This window comes from Lycorma delicatula, chromosome 2, assembly GCF_047948215.1.
Source record: "Lycorma delicatula isolate Av1 chromosome 2, ASM4794821v1, whole genome shotgun sequence".
NCBI lineage: Eukaryota > Metazoa > Arthropoda > Insecta > Hemiptera > Fulgoridae > Lycorma > Lycorma delicatula.
Window position 1 is genome coordinate 170,070,963 of NC_134456.1, and position 19,491 is coordinate 170,090,453.

The 19,491-nt window shown below is 29.3% G+C and overlaps 1 protein-coding gene across 1 annotated transcript in view; it reads right to left on the minus strand.

Annotated features, from left to right (window-relative positions):
* LOC142320317 (uncharacterized) overlaps nucleotides 1–19,491 on the minus strand; it is a 523,747-nt gene that overhangs the window by 371,523 nt on the left and 132,733 nt on the right. The window contains exon 2 of the mRNA XM_075358024.1: nucleotides 8,290–8,325. The gene's annotated coding sequence lies outside the window, so the exon portion shown is untranslated. The remainder of the gene's footprint in view (nucleotides 1–8,289; nucleotides 8,326–19,491) is intronic.

Sequence of the window (19,491 nt, forward strand, 5' to 3'; positions counted from 1 at the left end):
TTCACACGTCATAAATTTCCAGAGGCGGGTGAGGGTTCTTTTGAAAAGTCTCAGCCTCTTCTCAAATTTATTAAATGGAGGCAAACTCAATTATTGCACCATGATTTGTGCTAATCGTCAAAAATTTATTAATCACAAATATTCTGCTTCAGTTTCAGTTTTAATGTTGAACTTCGGTAAATAAAGGATGACCACTTATATGACCATGTAAGGTATGACTTAGGATGACCACGTATATGTGTAATAAAATAAACAGGAAATAGAAATGAAATATTTTTGCACTAATCAAATTACCATTAGGTTTAAAATATTCAATATTTTTCAAATTAAATTAAACGTAAATAAATTTTATCCTTTCAAACAAATATCTCTTTGAGATGCTGGTACCCAGACGCAATCACATTTAGGGAATGATAATTGCAGTGACACTATCGAATACAGTGGTTAAAACAATGCCGCTTTAAATGCCCTTTTTAATTATTACAAAGTCACATTACTGCTCGAGGTATAAAAATCCACCATATAGAAAATTCTGCAGTAATGCACAAAAAATAGTCATTTATTTTCTACAGAAATAACAGATTGACAATAATTTCTTAATGGTAAATAAATTATAAATGATTCTTAATTATAAATGAAAATTACGAAGCCTGACAAGGATTTAAATCTAAAACCTTTCTGATGATAAGAGGACACGCTACAAGTATCCTCCACGGAGTCAGCAATGGTAATTTTAATACAAAGTATATATTCAGTCCTATACAATCATGTTTTAAGCAAAAATGAATGAAAAAAAAAATTATTAAGACCGAAAATTACTGAAAATAATATTAAATAACGACATTTATTGAAACGTATGAAAAATTGTTATAAAATTTAAACCGTAATTACGGATCATTTTTCAAAAAAATAGCTTCAAGTTACAACCCTTATTCCATTTCATAGTTATTAACGTAAGAGCGTCTTCAACAAACGCACGAGGTATACTTGAAACCCATTTCAGAGGTGTGTGTCCTAATGTGTGATATTGAGATATTTGTGTTTGGAAGGAATGTGGATTTTATGTATGCCGTATGAATGATAATATCTTATTCCCAAACTAGAGCTTTCACTAGAAACATAATCACAATTAAACGTAACTATAAATACAACTTGAACCGCAATAGATGCGGAATTTATAACTACGAAAGACAAGTATTATTCGTTTTTCTATTTAAAAAAATGTTTTACGTTGGTGTCCTGAATACATTTTCTAACCATCGTTATTTTTTTCTGAATTAATTATTTTTATCATTAATAATGTTAGAGATAATGGAATAGTACTTCCCACAATTTAGTTGATAGGGTTTTGAAGCTCGGCTTCAATTGGTTCATTAAAGGCGGGAAGGGCCGTCAAAATTTCGCAAACACTAAAAAAATTCCTAAAGAGAATATTATATAAACGAGATTTTCTAAATATTATTTTAGATTTAACTATACCGTTCTTAGAGAGTAGCGTATATGAACTCATCCGATTAGAATCCTAATCAGGGTATAATATGTTATGGAAATATTGTACACCATGCTCCAAAATAGTTTATGAATGGAAATTAATATATGTTTAACTTTGAATTAATCATCACAAAATAAAAGAAAAAAGGAAATCGCTGCGTGTGATTTATAAGAAATAAAGACTACAGAAGTAATCTACCGTGTTTATAAAAGCATTCTATTTTTTAATACACTTGTGTTTCTACCCTATTCATCTGAGGCTGTTTCCTGGTCAATGTAGAAGGTAGGCCTGTATGAGAGCTATTCCTTTAAAACTTCTTTCATATTATAGTGGGAATATGGTTTATATTCTCTTCCGGAGCATGTTAAATTTCCTTTCTGTTAGGTTAAATAAAGGACAGTTTTATTTGTACCTGTATTTGCTTTGCTTTATACTGATATGATTTTCATTTTTTATTTAGCGGAAGAGAAGTTTAATGTAAAATAATTTTTGATTTGTTTTTAAAGCCTTTTAATGAAATTACCTTATATTTTTTTTAGTTTGACAGAAATAAATTACAGGTAAACTATTTGATTCGTAAAAAAAAATAATTTAAATTTAAAAATAATTTTAATTATTTAAAAAAATAATTTTATAGATAAAATATTTATGTATAAATATATTAAGCATAAAAAAAATACTGAAATATGAAATTATTTTTATTCTATAAAATACGAGCCAAAATATTTTTATTTTTTCAAAAAATGAAAACAAAGAAAAGTTTTTTGGTGGATGTCAAATGACATTATTATTCTGGGTCTGGTATATCTTCATCTTATACTTATAATTTTAGTTTTCAAAACCCAAAAATTGGGTATAAATCTTGTGCTTTCTTATTGTCTGAAGGAGGTAATGTCAGTTCTAAAAATCCAAGAAAATTAAAATTAAAGGATTTACTGACTGAGCTCTTCTTGAAAGAGTAGAAAAATGCATAACCTCTCACTTACCAATTTAAGTATTAAAACACGTATTTAAAAATGTTATTAAAATTATAAATCATGTTACCCGAACGTTTTAATGCTTCTCAACAATGCAAATACTCACTGTGCATTTCATAAAGTTCAATTTTTGAGACGCTACCCCCTTTGAAAAGTCACTTGATTTGATGTTGCACTCATAATATAATATTTTCTCTTTAGTTTTTAGATCCCGCAGACAATTATTCTTATCATAAGTTGGAACTTTAAACAGATTTTTATGAAAACAAGAAACTTATTTCTGGCCTATAAGCAAAATTTAAAACTTCTTTTACAAAACAATGTTTTATTGCTTATCATCAATTAAGGGCTTTTTTTTACTTATTATACTAAGAATATTATTAACTATATATCTTTTTAACTTAAAAGCACTTTTATCGAAAAATAGGTTTCACCCTCTTGGTGTATAGTCATTACATTTTACATCATTTTATGCAGAAGTAAGAAACTGCTCCATAGTTTTGTAAAATTTCTAATATTGTTTAGCATTAATTTTTTGTCAGTCGCAGATTTTTAGAATCAACAGTCTTTAGCAGTAAGCGTTTTCTGGTTCTCTTCATTGACGCTCAAATATTTTCTCTGAACTTTTGAATTTTCTTATATGTCGGTTCTATTCGATCATCTGATCTATCTGATATCTGATATATCTGATCTATTCGATCAGTTGGTTTGAAAAACAAACCAATATATCGAGAATATATTGTTGTTTTGTACGTATTTTCTTACTCCTGTAGGATGTGAAAAAAAATATTCTGTAGATTCAGTTTTGATGTGATGGAGAAACATTCCACAGTATATCATTTTCTTTTGCAAAGCCATGAAATAATAAAAAAATCAATACTATCACCTAGATATTTTTCATCAAATAAAACTGTCTGGGACTACAGTAATTGTTTTTCTTTCTATTGAACATTTTCTGAAATTCAAATTCTAAACAAAATGTGTTCTTTTTTTTTATTCAACACACAGAAACACAGACCGGAGCCCTGGTGGGGGATCTCTACGAAGTTCTCTCATTAGAGGCATGACGACTAATTAAAGACTGAGTCCCGGCTGTCTGGGGAGAACGTCAGTTCTATATTAGGCAGTTTGAGGCGATTGCACACCCTGGAGCTGTGTTTATACTTGGTTACGGGTACGGCTCCGGTGGGGGGGGGGGAATAAAAACTGATGAACTCAAAAAAAAAAACACGGAAACACAAATTATTTCATTCTTAATTTTCTGTGAATGTGCAATTAAACCAAAAATAACCCAAGAAAGATAAATTTATTGGGTGAAGAGAGCACAGCTCCCTTATAGAATGTTCTACTAGAAATGAAGATCTAATCTTAGTTTAAGTATGTGGATCCAGCTAAACAAAATTTGTTAACCAGTCACGTATTGTTGTAAGCTAATCAAAATACTTCTTAAACGAAGACGCTAAAGTAGTTTGAAAATTAGAGCGTCTTACCCTAAAAAATAGAGAATTAAAATGAGGTGATTGTTTGGTAGTCTAATTGAAACCCTCTTGTTTATTAAATTTTACGATGTTTTATCTTTTTCTTATTTCTTTACTTAAATGTAATTAATATATTCCCGCATTATAGACAGCATAAATTCATTTTCAGTAGCAGTCAATTTATGCATTTTTCAGTATTCCTTTTTTTATCAATGAATTGGTTTCACTTTTTATGTATTTAGTAAAACAGAATTCTTATTTGGACAACGTATTCTGTAGGCATATTCTGAATAAAGAAGATAAACAATAAAAAATGTAATTTAAAAAATAAAAATAAAGCTAACTTTAAACACCGAATTTTTCATTAAAATTAGTTTGGTTCGTATTTTTCTATTAACTTCGATTTCTGCTGTTCCATCAAATTAAAAAAAAAAAAAAAATACTATTTTTACCTTTGGAGTGCGCTTTCTTTTTCAAATAGCTTTATTTTTCTCTTATATGTTTCACTACCATTTTTATTTATTTATATAGTAAAATCTTAAACATTCATTTATTTAAAAAAAAATAATAATGCTATTATCTTAATAAATCATATCCATTATATAATTTTCTTAATGATTCGTAACGTATTAAATGTTTAATGAATAATTAATATAATAATTTATAACGGACATTTGTTAACATATCATTACTTGTATAAATTTTATTAATTATGTCAATGAATTCATTCTGCAATGATGCATGAATTAAACTGATGAAATATTTAATCTCACACTATTATACACCAGTGAACACTGAACTGGCAACTGATTCTGTTTCATAGAGAAATATTTCAAAACTGACCTATATTTTATCGGTAAATGATAATTGGAATGCCGTAAACCGTATCAGATTTTTGAGCAATATATCATACATAATGGAAATATACATCTTCTGTTTATATTAAATTAGATAATTTATTGTTAAGAATCACGATTACTTTTTTTTTTCATTATAGTGCATTCAAATATATATTAATTTGCTGTTTTACCTATAAGTTGTTCAAAATACGTCTCTTTGGATTACATAACTGTTTTCACAGAAATAAAAATTTATGAAAACCTTGATCAATTAAAAATCAAACAGACCTCTCCTTTTTTTTAAAAAAAATTAGTTTTTCTCACATTTCCCAGATAAGGATACAGTTTTAAAAGATCTTTACAAAGATTGGATTTATAAATAAATGAAAAGATTTATGGTTAATATAATGTGATCCGATTACTGATTATTCGATTTTTTGTATTAATTATAACTGCAATTAACAAATCAGAACTTTTAAACAATTGTGACAAAGCATTATTTACAATTTTTACGTGAAACAAATAAGAGATAAAAACGGGAAATGACAACAACGGCAAGCTATAGTACAAATTGAAATAAAACAAAACTGTAGACTACTATCTTTTCTTTTCAATTCATACATGGAATATGAATGAGAAAATTTAAATGAAATATTTGTGAGTAAAGTAATAGTCAAGAGGTCAAAAAATAGAAGTACTAGTTTCACTGGTAATTTTTTTTCTAATCGTCGCTTGTAACCGACAATGATTTACAAGTGTTGTTTCATTGCTACGGAAAGAGTTAAATGGGAAAATAAATAAATATTATGTAAAAGAGAAGTAATGAAGTACCAAAAGAGTGGATAATCAGGAGTTCAATATTAATGTAGACGAACAGAGTATTTTAGAATTCATTAAATCTTTTTATTTAGATTGTAAAATTACAAAGGGTGGAAAAAGTAAAAGGATATTAAATTAAAAGCAGACTTGTTCGACCCAAAAGTGGTTTTATACGAAAAGTCTACTATAAATGGTTGATACCTTGGTAAGGTACGAACAATTTACTAATTCTTCTGAGATTTATATATATTTTTTCTTTAAAGATTTCTTCTAAATTTTTTTCGACATAATATTTACACAATGTCATACAACAACTATTTTGGTTTCAAGACAGATTGGTTCAGAAAGATCATAATCTTAATATATCTTAACACTGCTACCCACCAGAATAGTTAGAAAAATATTATTACGTAATAGCCTTATAAAATTAATAAATTTATTAATTATAAAAAATAAATTATTCCGATTAATTTAGATATCTTAAATATTTATTACGTTTAGTTTGTTTGGTTTCCAGTAAGTTTAATGGTATATGAAAAATAATTTTTATTCAATAGCTTGAACTGTAAAATTGTTCAATAATATAATATATGATTTGTCAATTTAGTTAGCTTGGAAAAAGAAATTAGGATAATTTAAAAATGTTCTGCATTCTTGTGGTAAAACATGCCTGTGATACACAGCTTGTTCTTTGACAATTTTAATCTCGTCTTTTCTTTTAAATTTATTACTTGAATAAGATTAGTTTGTGTAGTATTTGATAGAAGTGCTTTCAACGTGAAATATTTTCATGACAAAGAAATAAACTAAACCCGAACTTAGAAATTGGAAGAACTTTTTTTAAAAAAAAGGCTCTCCAATTTCTTACCTAACAATTTTACCTTTTATTTTTACCTACAATTTTATTTTACAATTATTATTTTTTTTAATTTTTTTTACCCTTTTTTTTTAGAAAAAAGGTATTTTGTACAGCACATAGTCCTTATTGGTTCGAAAAGTTTAATATAATGAAGCTAGAAGACTAAAGACAAAGATGCTTTTTAAATGTGCTGTTACTGGAGAATATTGGAAATTATTCATAGTATCTCCGAATCGTGTATATATATTTAAAAATGACACAATTCCTGTCAGTACTAATAAAAAGAACCTGACGATACTGAGATAATTACACCCGTGTTGAAATAAATTAACTTTCAGAATTCATGTCGATACACGGAGAGGGAAAGCCAGTAAAGTATCTAACTGGATAATTTTAGTAAAATTCTAATAGACTTTTAATAGTATATTTAATAGACTTTTGGTACGCGAGAAAAATTAATTACCTACATAAATGATAACAAAATAAATTCTTAGTAAAAGAAATTCAACAGCAGGTTCGGATCACGTTTACTATATAAAAAAAAATCCTCCAGACAAAACATTAGAAGTTTTTAGGTGACAAATAACATTATACTAGTAAATACATAAAAAGCAAATGAGATACAAAAATGATTTATTGTCCGCAATCACACAGATTATTTATTCACTGCTCTGAGAAATAGTAAAATACGTAAAAATCTTTTTCAAACTGAGAAAGATTAATTATATTTTTACAAAGCACTAGTATATGAAAACAAGTAAAAATAAATAATTATTTTTATATTTTTTTATTTTTTTTGACATTTTGAAAACCTACTTTGAATATAAGTTAATTACATTCCTTTTCTTTTTATTTTATTTTAATTTTAATTTTTTCATTTTTATTTTCTCTTACTATTATTTTTATTTTTTAGTTCTACTTTATTTGCTCTACAGTGGTTTAAGTATTAACTTTTGCTGCAGGAAATTAGTGCTGTGTGCAATTTAATATATACTCGTAATTATTTTGGACTTTTTTTCTAAATCTAATTCGTTTACAGAAAATTGTTTTATTTTACATGCATATTACGGTTATTTATTTATTCTATCTTATTGAAAGTATATGCAATTTAGTAGCAACAAATAAAAATACCATAATGGTAAATCATCCAATCACGGAGCATCTTATTGCATTAATTCCTTTAAAACAAATAGATTTTTAAGGTAATACAGAGTTAAATAATCACGTTGAAATCCGAACCAATTACAATAAGAACTATTCATCTATATCATTCATACATTCATCTATACAAGTTCTACATTAAATTTAATTTAAAAAGCATCTTCGTTGAAGAACGTTTTAAAAAATTGATCCATAATCTTTAAGTTGAAACTTACTTGATCCGTATAGATGTAATAAATAAGAAATATTAAAAAAGAGGTAGTAATTTTAATTAATTATATATATCCATTAATGAACTAATTTTTGCGTCAGTTGAAACGAGATACTTCTTTTAGCAAGTGTATTATGCTTAGACGTTAATCAGTTAAGGCTGTAGAAATAATATTACGTAACGTATGGAATAGAATGTAAAGTTATAACGTATACGAAACAGTAAATAACTTTACTTTGATTCGTGGATTCAAAACAAACTCGTTTAATTCAAACTTTCAGCTATAAAATGATAACTTTGTTTAACTGAAATATACGATATTGTTTTATTCACTCTTAATTATGAGTTTATATAAAATAATAATTTTGTAATTTGGATAATTGTGAAAAATATTACAGAAATCGTTACAAAAACTTAAGAAAAATTAAACATATAAAATACCATAACACTTACCTATATAAGCTCAAAGCCGTTTATTTTATGGTATCCCTGAAATAAAACAAAACGAAAAGTTAGTTTAAAGAAACATAAAAATATAACTAACATTTAATAAATAGTGGTTAATGAGTTAATTATCAGTGGTTAATGATTATCGACCAGATAAGTTAGGTATGAAACTAAACTTTTAGTTATAATTTATTTTATTATTACTTCTCACAAGAAATTATTTTATAAAGTCATTTTTATTCTAATATTTTAAATAATTATTTCACTAAACACCATACTAAGCATAATTTTTCGTCGTAACTAAAAATGACTTTCTTATGATTTTTTATATATGTAATAAAGTAATCCTTCATTAATTTATAACTTACAAAATTCGATAATACTTCATTTAACGTTTATAAACAGAGAAAAAATTAAATTAAAAATAAAAAGTCAAATTTTACACACTCTCATATTGAATCGAGAAATTTAAAGATTGTAACTAGTAACAGTGGGTAATATAGTTGTTGTTTTACACTATCTACCCCCTATTATGATTTTAACACATCCAATTTATCCAAGGTATATCAGTGCTGGCCAGAACTGTTTCTCTGAGAATAATTTTGTTCACTATATAACAAATTAAAATTTTAGTGATGACCAGCTGTGGTGTCTTTATCACCTTTAGTTCAATATGAGTAGCATGCTACTTTTTTTCATTTTAACGACACAACGACTTTACAATCTGTTCATAGAATAATAAGTAAATAAGATGTATTTGATTAATATTGAGTTGCAACAGATTCAGCGTCTTCTGACTTAATAATGGAGTAGATGAGCACTCCGTACGGCCAGACCATAAAGTCACCTAATTGAAGCGATAAGGCAAACTAAGAATATTGTTCCTCAGCAATCTTGAAAAATCACTGACCGTATCATCTAAAAAATTGACCGCTAAATAATTCGGGTGTCAATCCAAATGATTTTGATACCGTAGGCTGACCAGAGAGATTTCCTGCCAAACGGTTAAGGTCATTATATATAATGCTATTACTTATGTAACAGGGTATGTTGAGCATTTTCTACAGTGTTTTTTTGGAACTGTTCAAGTATGTACTGCAGTTGCACGCTGTAACCCACAATTCAATCCTGTTTTGAAGTCCAAAAAGGCTTCAAAACAGATTTGTAATCTGTAATCAATAATTTACTTTATGCTGAAAGCCGAGATTTATATCCTACCAGCAAGTACATGTGTTTAAACTTGAGATCTAACTGTTTCCGCTTAGAAGTGATATGTTTCGCCCAACTAAGTCGTCGATCAAGATGAAAACCCAAATATTTACAGTCTTGAGATCACGGAATCGAAATAGTGAAAATAGAAACAGGAGGATAGTGTTCCTTAAGAAGGGTGAACGTGACGTGCTTTGATTTTGTTTCCTTAATTTTTATTTTCCAACATGTAAGCCACGATTCGAGGAGAGTGATATAATATTGAATAAAACGAGACGCAGTAGTCGGATTTTCGTGGACAGCACGAATTGCAGTATGGTCAGCAAACGTTGCAACTTGGTATCTGCCGTAATTTGCAAATCAGCCGTAAACTAAACATAAAAAATTGGTCTGAGAACGATTCCTTGAGGTACCCCTAATTGTATAAGAAACAAATCCATCAAAACCTCTCCATGATTGTAAACCTGTATTCTACGTAAGATTTTAGTATCACATAGAAAACATGCAATAAAACCTTTTTCAGTTTATAGGGCAACCTCATGCGAAACCTTGTCAAAAGCCTGATTGACATCCATGAAAACCACTGAACAGTACAGATTCTCGTCTAGAGCATGATTTACAACGTTTATAATCTATTTGCCTGCTCCACAGGAGGATGTTGCTTCCAATAACCAAATTGGTTAGCTGGAACGTGATCGTTCACGAACTGCCTTTAGTCTTTTCTAAAACTTTAGAGAGCACAGAAAGGAGGCTGACAAGCCTATAAGATGTAACATTTATGGAGTCTTTACCAGTTTTGTTTTGTTCTAAGAATTAACTGTGAAATTTTCCACCAACAAAAAAAAAATTACCAATTCGGATAATAGCATTGAAAATCAAAGTAACCAAACGTATCGCACTCCTAGATTGTGCCTAGAGACCCAACGGTGATCAAATCATACCGCGGCGCCTTCGCTGGTTGTATTTCATCGTTAATGACTGAAGAACCTCGTGTACTGTAAATCGCGTAATCGTCATGGACATTTGGAAAAGAGAAGCCAAATATTCGGAGATTTCTCTGATCATCTCCGGATCTGCCTCGACATCATTGGGTTGGAAAATGTCGGAAAAATGTTGAGCGAACAAGGTCGCCTTCTTCTGAAAACTTCTCGCCCACATCCTGTAAATGTTACGGAGAGGAGAAATAACTGCAAGGGTCTCTTGAACGACTTCGCATCTTTACGTAATGTGTACTCAGCCTGTCTATCAGAAATATTCTCAATGTAGGAGTGAAATGAAGTGTTCTTAAATCCTCGAATTAACCTTTTTAGTTCTTTAGAAGCACAGTTAAATCTTATCAGCAGAGTAACGAGGTCTCTGACATACGCGTCGTAATCTCCTGCGTTCTTCTATCTTTTTTCTGATGAAGACCGGCTACGTACTTTGAGCTAGGGGACAAAATCCAAATTGGCCGTGGAGGCCTACGACACAAATTGAATCAATTTGGTCAGTACTTGTACTGCACTGTCCACAGTGCAAACGCACTGACTTCAAACGCACGTCCAATCGTATATTTTCCTCCAAAAAGTCTTGAAAAAGTCGTTTGTTGGTAAATTTATTAATCAAAGTGGGTGACCAAGCCGTAACGGTAATAGACATCGTAAGTACAACCGGTGTATGATCCGACGAGAAGGCAATATGTGGTTAAACATGCAAATAGTTCCTAGAAATACCCTTGAAAACGAAAAAATCCAGGACATCGGTAATTTTATTTAGATTCGTAGGCCAGTAGGTTGGTCGCCCCGATGACAAACCCTCCAAGTTATTATCAGTCATTCACCGGAAAAGTTGCTTGCCTTTTGGTGATGTAAGCCGCGAATGCCATTGTAGGTGCTTAGAATTCCAACCTCCACCACAGATAAATCTAGGATTATCTTTGATTCCACCAAAGATCTAAAGAATGCCGTAAACTGATCCGCATGTGTGCATAGTATGCCGTGGTGGGCAATAAACGGAGGAGACAGAAAACTCTGATCGTGCACCGTGAACAACCACGGTGGCGGCCTGCAATAAAATCCTGTTTGTGATACATAGTGAGAAAACGTACTTCTAATAATAACAGCGGTACTGCCGTGCGCATTCCCTGATGCGTGGCTGGTGCAATACATTGTTAGCCATGAAACGTGGCAAAATGTCTATCAGTGAATCGTTTCAGATACAAGCATTACGTCAATCTTATTAATATTTAAAAATGCTTCCAAATCCAGTTTCTTTTCAGACAACCCGTTAGCATTCCAGATTGCTAGTCTGAGAAAGTTATTCACTTTCCCTCAAGACGACTCAGGAATAGTCCGAACATCCTGTCCATCATATTCCCCATCATTCGCTTAAATCTTACTATATACATGGGTCCTTGAAAATTCTGGTTGTCAATAGCTCGCTGACCATATGTACCACCTATTTTAACTCGTTTAGCGTAAGTAGGACCGGAAGCATTCGCCGATTCTTATATTCATTATCATTGCTATCAGCGGGTCCACACATTGTAACTTTTTCAGAATTGGTAGGACTATAAATATTCAGTTCATGATTAAAGCCATCATTATTGTTGCTGTCATCAACATTATGATTATCACAAACATGAGAATCATTGCCAATCGAGCTAGACACCCACACATCACCAATTTTGGCACGCGGAGTGTTGTTATTGACTGCATTATTTGCAATAATACCATTAGAATTGCCAGTAGTTGCAACTCCGGAAGACAGTACCGGGTGGGGTGAAAGACCTTCGTTTTATATTGTTGATAAAACTTACACTCTTTGTAACTCGCCGGATGTTGGTCACCGCTGTTAACGCAGGAAACCGGGACCTCTGTGGTGACTTGAAACAGTCAATAGTAGCATGATATACACCACATTTCACACAACGGTGAGGGCGATTACATTGATTCTTGGTATGCCCAAAGCGTTGACAACGTTTGCATTGGACACTTCTTATTTGACATACGGGGCCTCAAAGCTTACAATTGTATAATTCAGAGATTTCACGTTAATGATTTCTTTATTATTAGATTTAAATTCTCTAAATTCACGAAATAAAGCGGCAGCAGTTCCTTCGTCTGGCGATGGAGAACGTTAGTGACATTTCTAACCTCGTGGCCTAATTTAGCCAACTCATCAATGATTACCGTTTTGTCTTCCGACTGATGCATGCCTCGCACGACCAATCTATATGGCCTCTATGTTTAAGCTGGTATGTAGAATGGCTGACATTGTGTTTTCATTTCATTTTTTTTCCGACCTGATGACTTTATATACATGAATATCTACTGACAGAATTTTCACTGCGTGGCCTGATCTCATCGTCGTCAAAGTTTATTTCGTCACAGTAGTAGTAGGAAATAAGCATGATAAAAAAGTTTCAATTCCGTTATTGAGTTAACTCCTGTCACAAAATGCTACTGATTCGCAAAAATTTGGTTTAGTGATGAACGAATAGGGAAACTATTTTATTCTTCACTCCTTCAATATGTCTGAACAGTATGTTTGTTTATTTATTTATTTATTTTTTTTTTAGATAGATAACAATTTTTTAAAAAGATAAAAATTTCATTTTCATGAGTGACTTGGATGTCGTTTTGCTAAGTGCCATTAGCACATGCCATCTGATATGGCACCAGATTTCTATGCTACATGAATATAAGATAAACTATTATATAATAGTTTTTAGTAGTAGTTATCATAAGTCAATGCTTTAAAATTTGGAAAATTATCCAAAAGAAGAAAAATATAAAATTAAAATAAATTATTTTCTTTATTTACTATTTTTTTAAATGACATAAATTAATTCTTTCTTAAATTTTCTAATGAAAAGAAAAATATTAATGGAAAACGGTTTACAAATGTCTTGGGTTTAAAAAAATGATTATTGTTTCATAATGGAAATATCTTAAAACAACTCAGTCATATATGAAGTATAATATAAATTCTATTATTTCACTTATTTTTGTAATACTTCACATCCTTATTATTCTTCTGACGTTTTGTTATTTGTATTGAAAATTATTAAAGGTAGTACTGAAAAGGGTTGTGTATATAAGTCTTTCCACTGTCTGTCAGTTCCAGTGAATTGAGCTTGTTTCTTTTTCTATCGTAGGATTGGTTGAGTGGTTTGTTTGGTAGTGATGTAGCAAAGCATCTGGCACCTGTTATTGAGCCGGTAGGCGAATGAATGTCAGTTATCTTTAGGACAGTCATAAAGGTCAGGCTAGCTAAAATGTCAGCGTGTTTGAGGCATATGCTGCTCTAAATCTCTCTTGGGAAATACCACCAACAGTTTACTTTTTTCTCATTCTGTACAATTTCTTCTTCCTCTTTTGTACCTTTTAAGAGAAAAATAAAAACTTTCATGACGATGGATTTACACATATTATCCATATACTTGTAGTAATACAGATATTGCTATCGTCAATGTTATAGTATATCAGGACCTTTTGTACCCATACGGCGTTTTTTTTTCTTCTTATTTTAACAACAATTTCTTTCTTTTAAAAGTTTCAAACATATCCCATTTTTTTTTTTTTTTTATGTAAAATCAATAATAAAACACTCATAAATTCATTCACAAATCCTCTCTCTTTTTTTAACCACCGAAACCACTGTTAGGTAATGCTTTAGAGGATGAGGTGAATGAAAATTTTTGTAGCGTGTGAAAATGCAATACCTGACCAGGATTCGAACCCCGGACCTCCGGATGAAAGGACATTCTCTTTTGCTTCCGCCCTATCCAACGCACACATATTCACAGCAGAAAAAACTTATTTTCCTTTACGATTATGTCTCATGGCATCATAAATATTATTCCTACTAAGTAACATAATTTAATATTACAGCGAATTTTTAGTGTAATTTATTTTTTTTTCAATGAATTTGAAGCTTAACAACTCACATTCTAATAAGGGTAAAAAAATCGACGGTAATTTATTTCATTCCCCATCATTTTTCTGATAACCTATTCAATATCATTTCATTACTCTCGTTTTCCAGTAATGAAATGATATTGGAAACGGTTCAATACTTAAATTAATATAAAATTGTTATTAGTTGGCCATTTTAATCATGTCTTTTAATGATTGATTAAAATGAAATAAATGAAAATTTATTTCATTTTAAAACAAAACCTTAAAAAATGTTTTCATTTTATTGTAATTTGAAATTACATCAGATTACGACATGCGATATAAATTATTGAAATATAATTACACCCTTTTACTTGTTTAACTTCGTTGTCCTCATTTAATTATAGAATTTTTTAGACTTATTGTTTTCTTTTTATTGCATATGTTTTTAGTCGTTAATGCTATCAAAAAAGAAAAATTAATGACTGTTGGAAAAAAATGCAGAATAAAAAATAATACGAACAAAAACCGATATTTTTAATAAAAATATGTTTAATTATTTTGTGGCAGCAAGGTCGATTGTAGAATAACGTTTTCAGAAAAAAAAATGATTAATCGCAGATGCCTTGTCTTATAATATAAGCAGAAGTCCAAATAGACGTGATCGTTAGGGTAATTTCCTCTATCCAGCTAATGTAAAAGTTAATTTAAATAATTTTTTGCGTTATTTAAAATTGCCACCCTTTTTCTTTGTCATAATAATAGTTTTATTGAATTACTATACATGCGTGTTTTACATTCTTAATTATTAAATATAAACTTTTATGACCGAAATTTGGTATTATTGCTTTATTATAAAATAAGAAATATGATTTTTTTCCTTTCCCAGTTATAGTGATATATACTATTATAGTAGTCGTAACTAAACGAAAAGTTTTATACAGATTGGTAAAAAACAAAAAATCTAAAATTTCACCTTCTTTTAAGTTTTGTGCCTTAAGGAAATATTTAAGAAAAATGTTTAATAAAAAATTCAGTTAAATTGTTTGTAAATAATTTGCGGAAAAATGTTTTACTGAAATGGTTCCAAGTCCAAAAATAATTATTTTTATCAGACGGACATTTGCACGTATGTTTGTATGTATTAGGTTTTATAACTCTGGACCTCTTTGCCCGATTTTCTTTAAACTTGGTAAACAGGAATTTTATTATTATTTATATCAATTATAGATGTATGTTTTACTTATCCATAGGTTATCCCTTTTTGATAACTTATTCTCAAATTAAAATTTTTAAGTAATCTTTATCTTAATTAAATAAGATCATATTTTATTATTATTATTACTCTTATTTATAGTGCAGTTTAGAATGATTTTAATGAAAAATTATTAATTACTATATAATACATATACTATGCACATTCAATAAATTTATAAATAAACATCGCAATATTCGTTTGGGTGGTTTTAACAAAATATTTTGGCCAATTTTATTGGTAACTTATTTATAATAATACTCTGATTCATCATATACATTGAATTTCGATTAAATTAATTTGTATCTTTACGTTACGTATTTTTATATTAACGTTGATTGTAGGCATTAAAAATAATTGATTAACTGAAAACATTTTGCACTGGATTGTGACTAATTACAACAGTTTTAAATAATAAATTTGTATTAATTTAATAGTATTATATTTATTTTATGGTGTTGTTTATTTATATTTAAAACAACATTAATTTTTTTTGTATAATAGTAAATATATGCCCATATCGCTTAAAGGGGCAAGGCTAATTCAAGGCACTACTTAATTTTCATCAATTCAAAAAAAATGCAATTATCGTTACCGCTAATGGTTTTTGAAACCAAACGTAATGAAATGTTAATACGTCATGAAAAATAAAGGCTAATCATATCGAATTTATGTAAAATATTAATAGATATGAGAGATTAATTAAAATATTTTTGTGAGTGATAGCTTCAAGCTCCACTTTACAGATATTTGTTGTAAAATTTTCAATAAATAACGTAAAACTGCCTTCAGCGAATTTTTGTCAGATGATACCTTATTAATTACGAATTAGCTTATGAAATATAAATGTTGTCAGCTTCAAGTTTAGCGATTTTCTTCAGTGTATCAGAATTCGGCCTTAAATTCCAGACTTTTTATAAAATTAAATTGTAAATTAAATAAGCAAACTTAGTACAGAGAACGAAGACAGGACGTAAATAAAAGTATTTCAATTTTCACGATCAGTGCTGCAGACTGATCGATAAAAACGATTAAGATATATACGAGTATGTATTGTTGCATAAACTTATAAGATAAACAGTCACCTACGAAATTTTGGAAATATAAGAAGAGAATTTTTAGTTCAATTTTAGAGTTTTGAGTTGGTGAAGCCTGTTTGTAGCAAAGTTTTTATGGAATCAAAGATATTTAGTAATAAAATAATAATAACAATAATAAAATTTCAAAAATTATTCCCAGAAACCGAGGTTACAGAAATGGAAATAATTAAGTCTAATCTGGAGATAGTGATAAATGAGCTTGTCGTGTGGAAGAGCTTGTCGCGTCTCTTTGTGGAAGTGTATGAGAATGAAATTATAATACTAGCCGACAATTATGGTACAGATATTGTTGCGTTATAAAAACAAGATCCTGTTATGCCAGATGAAAGTTTGGTTTAATTTCAATAAGTGCACCGTAACTGAACCACCGTTATTTTAAACAATATAGCAAGTATAAAGCAGTTTGAAAGGTTGGCAAAGAATGATCTACTACTTACTCTGGATAGTGCAGTGTTTTTCATAGTAATTCAAACTTTACAAACGTATGAAATTTATTGATTGGTATTGCATACTTTTCCAAAAAGTACAGAAAGGAAAAAATATATTATACAGTAAAAATTCCTAATTCGCGGGGATTAGAGACCGTAAAAAATGTCGCGAATTCAGAAAACCGTGAATATAGAACGGAACTAATCTCATTTAAGGAAGAATGATCAGGTTCTGTATAAAATGAAAAAAATCATGCGTACTTACTTAGGGCGATAATATTGATGAAATACAGACGGCAACATTAATTGTAAGCACTGATTTAGTACAGTACATAGGTACACTACACAAAAAATATTTAACAAAATACAGTATATTTGATAATTTCTCGCAAGTACTTACCGAACTGTTTGATTTAAAAACTCACTACAGCACGTACAGTATGTAATGTATTAGAAAACAGTATTACATGTTCAAATCGTATTCGGTAATCGCCTTAAAAAGTCAATCAAACAGCACTACAGTACTACGTACACTAAAATCAAAGTTACTGTAAAGGAAATTTACAAAACTATCCTACGGTATTTTGGATTGCATTTACAAAAATTTGTAATTTTTCTGTCTAGCTCTTGTTTTTAAATCCGTGTGAAGTTGTGAACCGTGTTGAAGCATTTTCAATTTTGTGCTTAATATTTAGCTTCTAATTAAAGATGGATCGCCATCTATACAAAAGTGGATAAGATCATGGATAGTTTAATGGCTTCGGTATACTTTTTTTGACATTAACTGTTTTCCAGGGATCATTCTTCTACCTCCTAACATTCATACTCTACCTGCGCCATTAAAACTTTTAATATTTTTATTATGTAATGTCACTACATAATGCAATGTACGCAAAATTTATGCATACGGAAAATTTCAGCCGCGAATGTAGAAAAAAGATCGCAAAATACTGCACCGCGAATAACAAAATCCCAAATAAGGAGATTTCACTGTACTGCACAAAATTAGATACAGGGATAATCTGTTATAATTCAACATAAAGAATAGTAAATAAAATTGCAAACAACGGGAAAACAGTTTTGTGCATGGCACTGAATGTCATTTACGTTGATACTGGGATTATCGCATGGAGTTTTCATACAAATCATGGTTAATAGACGTGATTTGTATATTTAAAATAAACACCTCAATAGAAATAGAAACTCAAAGATTGCCAGAGTTTATTAATAAAATATAAATTATAAATAGCAATAGAGAAAAAAACAGTTATTTGATAGTATTGTACAATAGTGAACCTCTATTATTTTTTGGGGATGTAATTTCTAACGTCAAAAAATAATTTCAACAAATACTAATTCAATTGGAAAGGGTTTTTTTACACCTATACAAATAGGAATCTACACAGAAGTTTTGTATCAACTTTCTTTAAACAATAGTAAAATGTGTTGAAAATGGAACTCGTTCTGTTTATTGTGTGTATTGACTCTAAAACTTAAGACACAAGGGAAAAACATAAATGTATGCTACACCTTGAGTCAGTAAAAACTGAATGAGTAAGGTAGTAAATATTCTTAATATTATCGTTTAAATTTTATTTATGTTTGAATATAAATAATAATTCTTATAAATCAATCTACACATAATAATCAAACTTTTGTATTTAATTTTCTTATCAAAATACCAACTGAATTAAAATATATCAGTGATACATTCGCATGTAATACGGTAAAGTTGGTCTAGTATTATTTTTTGTGACTGAATTAAGAATTTTATATTTCCATGCAGAAATAAAAGAATTTTTGGCAATGGAGAGCTTGTCATGGTAATTTATAAAAAAAGTAAGATATAATTTATAATAAATGTAATATATAAAGAAAATAGCCAGCACCTTAAAAAAAATTTAATTATCATTTTATTCATTTCAGTTTATTAATAGGATATAGATTTAGAGTTAAATGTGTAGGGAACAAAATTATGCAACCCTCATTTTTTTTACCATCTTTATTAAGCTACTTAATAAATCTATCCGTGAAAATATAATACTATCATTATAGAAGGAGAATTAGTTAGTCGTGAAATGTTTTACTTATGTTCACTAATATTTTCTTCCCTTCATTAAAAAAAAAAGTGATTTCTCATTTACTCTAAATCGCTATCTATTAACAAAGAAAAGGCAACTTTGTTCCAGTAAGTGCGATTTGTGTAACGTAAATTAAAATCTGTAAACTATGCTTATTTCGTTCTCACTTTGTAACTATTACGATTAATTATTCTAACCGGTTTGGTGACCTTTTAAGAGAGATAATAATGGAGAAAAAATAGACGAATGAATAAT